This window comes from Podarcis muralis, chromosome 7 (genome assembly GCF_964188315.1).
Source record: "Podarcis muralis chromosome 7, rPodMur119.hap1.1, whole genome shotgun sequence".
In the NCBI taxonomy this organism is placed as follows: domain Eukaryota; kingdom Metazoa; phylum Chordata; class Lepidosauria; order Squamata; family Lacertidae; genus Podarcis; species Podarcis muralis.
Window position 1 is genome coordinate 75,295,793 of NC_135661.1, and position 4,701 is coordinate 75,300,493.

Consider the following 4,701-nt stretch of genomic DNA (forward strand, 5'->3'; position numbering starts at 1 on the left):
AAGGGCTTCAGAGATATCTGATCAGGAGACGTAACATACAGACATGTGCATACAGATGTATTTTTTATATCTGCCACCATTCGGTGTACAAAGCTGGGGCTTAAACAGAGAAAGGAAATGAATTGTATGGACTATTTTCTTTTTTAAAGATGCATTTTTACTTTTGACCTTCTTATTCCAACTTGTTTAAATAATAATAATAATAATAATAATAATAATAATAATAATAATAATTTTTATTTATACTCCACCCCAGCCAAGGCCGGGCTCAGGGCGGCTAACAAGCAATAATAAAAACAAGTTGAATTCACACACACACACACACACACACAGAGAGAGAGAGAGAGAGAGAGAGAGAGAGAGAGACGGGGGGGAGGGCGGGCTTAAACTAGAGACAACCCCTATCAAAGTAGTGTTCAGTTATTTATAAAGCCAATTTGCTTGACATAACGGCCTTCATGAGCCCTGGGAATTTAGAGGCTACTGGCCTCCCGCTTTCCAAGCCAGGTGAGGAGAACCTTTGCTCCCTCCACCCAGATGTTGCCAAACTGCAGTTCTCATCATCCCTGCCCATTGGTCATGATTGCTGGGGCTGTTAGGAGTTGTAGTTCAGCAGTATCTGGAAGGACAAAGGCTCCTCACACCTGCTCTAGAGAAAGACTATCACTCAGGGAGGAGGCCTCACCGTATGGCACAGGATTCCTGTCCCCTTTCGCATTTGCTCCCTTTTGCAGTGTTCACAGCTGGTCCTTTCTCTCCAATCCTGAATCAACACTCTTCCAAGGCTCACTGATCTGTGATTTTTAGCTGGTTCAGGGGTGGGGGGGGGTCAGGAGTGCTGTTCTATCATATATTGCTATTATGGCTTACACAATACCTGCGCCGAAGTGGGCCACAGAAGAAAGCAGGCTTTCGGATACCACCCTTCTCACGATCTGAGCAAGAAACTCCCATGACAAAAAAAGGGCAACGAAATCACTGATTAAGGCCAGTATCAAAAGGAGACGGACCACATGCAGATATTCTAGAGGAAGTGAAAGGAGTGGGAAAGAATTAATGATATATAAAGCTGCATTATACCATATCAGGTTACTTAGAGTTGGAGTGGTGCAGTGCTTTAGGCCACATGCAAAGCACACATTTAAAGCGGTATCATAAACAGTGATGGCTTCTGGGAGATAATTTGGGGAGCCATTGTTTGTTAAGGGTGCTAAAAGTTGTTAGGAGACACTTATTCCCCTCACAAAACTACAATTCCCAGAGCAATTGCTCTGCCCAGGGAAATCCAGGAATTATAGTTTGGTGAGGGGAATAGGGGTTTCTCCTGAAAACTCTAAGCACCCTTAGCAAACTGGAGCTCCCAGAATTCTTTGGGGGAAGTTATCACTGTTTAAAGTGGTGTCAGATACCCTCCAACACTTCTCCAATGGAAAGAGAGATGTTCCCTCCAAACTTTTCTCCAATGAAAATAGGGATATCCTATTCCCTACCCTCCAACACTTCTCTGATGAAAATGGGGATATCCTAAGGAAAAGCGGGATATTCAGGGATCAAATCAGAACCTGGGATGGCTACTATAAACCTGGGACTGTCCCTGGAAAATGGGGGCACTTGGAAAGTCTGGTGTCATAGTATGTTTAATGTGTGGTGTGAACATAGCCTAGGAGTGGACAGGTGAGGGTTCAAGTTAACACTCAGCTATGAAGCTCTCTCACTGGTTCATTTCACATATCGTGTTGTGTACAGTGGATGCTCGGGCTGTGAATGTGATCCATGCAGGATGCACGTTCGCAACCCGCAGCGTCCGCAACCCGCAGCGGTGCATCTGCGCACGCGCAGGTTGCGATTCAGTGCGTCTGCACATGTGCAAAGTGCAATTTAGCACTTCTGCGCATGCACGACTGCCAAAACCCGTTCCGGTACTTCCAGGTTTCGGTGGTCAGCAACCTGAAAAAACACGACCTGAAGCATCTGTAACCCGAGGTATGACTGTACTGGTAAATTCTGAATGGCAGGAGCTAATAATGAGAGACTGTGTAGCCACACCCCCAAGGAAGGTCCAAAAACACAGCAAACCTCCCCCCACCCCCAGCTCAAAGAGCATCAGTACTATTATAGCATGATAGCCAGTTTCTTGTGAACAGCACATCCTCAATCCCCTGCAATTTACCAAGGAACAGAATGTATACAGCCCCGATCATTCCTAACTCATTTGTCCTGGGACTCAAGAAAATGGAAACCTGTCTTGTGTCTCTCACCATTGACGGGGAGAAAAACGTCGTCACACTCTAGCTGATGGTTGCATATGGCCCACAATCCAAAAACAAAATAGCCGTCCACATAGTCGTGTCGGAGCCATAAGGGAGTTGCCATGACATTCACGAGCAGCATGAAGTTGATAAAGCACAAGGTGCAGTAGGTGCTTCTGTAGAAGGATGCCGAGCATATCTTGGCAAGGATCTGAGGAAAGAGGAAAGCCCACATCCTAAGAGAACAGTAAGGCTTTCATGGTGGTGATTGGTACAATGATGGAGAGCATTTATTATTTTGATGGGAGGCAGCCAGAGTGGCTGGGGCCACTCTGGCAGATAAAGTTGATGGATTATGCTGAAATGGCAAAAATGAAGAATCAGAAATCAGGAAGACCAAAATTTTAAGAAAGAATGGGGGAAATTTATAATTTATAATTTATTTATAAATTTATAATTTATAAAACCATTGTAAATCATTAAAATTGTTAGTAGGATTGGAATAAAACTTGTAGACTAATTGTGAATTTTAGATGTAAAAGATTTGGATTATTATAAAAGGTGCAGGAGGAAATCACTAACAACAGGACCCCCAAAGCGGAGGAAGGAAGTCCAGGAGATTCTTTGGAATCTTGTTTTTAAGTTGTATGTGGGATATGTGATTGTAAAACTGTAATTTGAAAAACCAAATAAATTAAAAACAAAGCAAAACAGAGTGGCTGGGACAACCCAGTCAGATGGGCGGCTAATAATAATAATAATAATTTGTTGACTGACTGACTGACAGACTGAATGACTGTTTTTAATATATGCTTTCAGCTGTTTCTATTTTATCTGTAAGTCACCTTGAGTCCCTTCTGAATAAAGAAGGGATATCAAGACGATGATATCCCTCTGCTGCTGTTGCATCCTTACTTTTCCAACTTTGTATTTCAGACACGTGTCTCTTGAGAGCTGCAGTACAGGTGTGGGCAGCATTTCATTTTCCAGAAGTTGCTGAACTATAACTCCCATCAGCCCCAGCAAGTGTGGCCCATGACCAGGGGTGATGGCCGTTCAGCAACATCCAGAGTGCCAAAGGTCCCTCACTCCTGACCCCATAGGAAGAATGAGAGGGTGGTGAGAGAAAGAGAAGGGAGGCGAGATCGAAAGGAAGCAAGAGGCAGAAGAAAGAATACATGAACGATAAAGGAACCGTTTGTTTGTGTCCGAGCCTTGCCGACTGTGTCCTGCTTACCAGGGGCAACGAAGCAGGTAATCTGGCAATAGATCTTTGGATCCTATGTATTGTCAAACACTTCTTAGTCACTATCATCTCTGCCAGGAGTTGTTATGGACCTTAGGCATCAGAGAATAAAAAACTGGTTTGAGACCTCCTTCACTCTGTGCTGGTCACCTAGCGACCACCACCTGAAGCTTCCACGCCTGCTTTTGTGATGTTTCCAGTGATGTCACACACATTCCGCAGAAGCGGATTTAGGGGAGCACAACTGGTTCTGCCACACTGGGTGCTGAGCCGAGAAGGTGCCACAGGGGCTGCCGCAACAATGACTTAGAATGGAAGGCGAGAGGCAGGGGACTCTGAATTTTGGTGTTGCATTTGGAGCTGCTGAAATTTGAAGAAGCCCACCACTGCATTCCTGCTTATTCCTGGCGTTCCCCAGCTTCCATGAAAGCAACTGAAGTCATTTTTTTAAATATTTATGTTATATTATTATGCTATTCCACAAGCCCATTGGCCATCATACAGCTACATGGTGCCAAGTGACCTCCACCTATTTGTTTATATGCATTTATAAACCACTTGATTACAAGGCTGTTGCAATTCTGCAAAAGCGTAAAAACATGGAGCTGGATGCATAATCCACTATCTTGAAAAACTCAGTTTCTGGTGCTCACCTACTGGAATGATACAGAGAAGACCAGCAGGAAACTCAGGTTTCTGTTTTAAGGACCAGGCAGGTTCCCAGTCCTTCCTGTTGTGAATATATGCTCGCAGGTGTCTGGGGAGTGCTTGTAAAGGCCTCATGAGCCATAGGAGCTGCTCAGCTTGTGCATTTGTTACATCTGAAGTAGCAATTAAGAGAGAGTTTGGATTTGATATCCCGCTTTATCACTACCCGAAGGAGTCTCAAAGCGGCTAACATTCTCCTTTCCCTTCCTCCCCCACAACAAACACTCTGTGAGGTGAGTGAGGCTGAGAGACTTCAAAGAAGTGTGACTGGCCCAAGGTCAGTGGAGGAGCAGAGATGCGAACCCAGTTCCCCAGATTGCAAGTCTATCACTCTTAACCACTATATCACACTGGCCATATCCATCCCTTACTGACTGTCTCAGGCATTAAGCTCTGCAGTGGGAGCTTAGTTGGTGGTTGCATCACCCTCAGAAGGGCAGAGAATAGCAGCCCAAAGAGGACATCCTCCATGACAGCCCCTATATTGTGGAATTCCCC

At 44.7% G+C, this 4,701-nt stretch overlaps 1 long non-coding RNA gene across 1 annotated transcript; it reads right to left on the reverse strand.

The window, feature by feature from the left end:
• Positions 1–884: 884 nt before the first annotated feature.
• LOC114602646 (uncharacterized) lies at positions 885–3,638 on the reverse strand. Its single transcript, XR_013393832.1, has 3 exons — positions 3,487–3,638; positions 2,259–2,460; positions 885–1,024 (listed from the first exon to the last, which is right to left on the reverse strand). It is a non-coding gene; the product is annotated as an uncharacterized LOC114602646 (long non-coding RNA).
• Between the last annotated feature and the right edge of the window lie 1,063 nt (positions 3,639–4,701).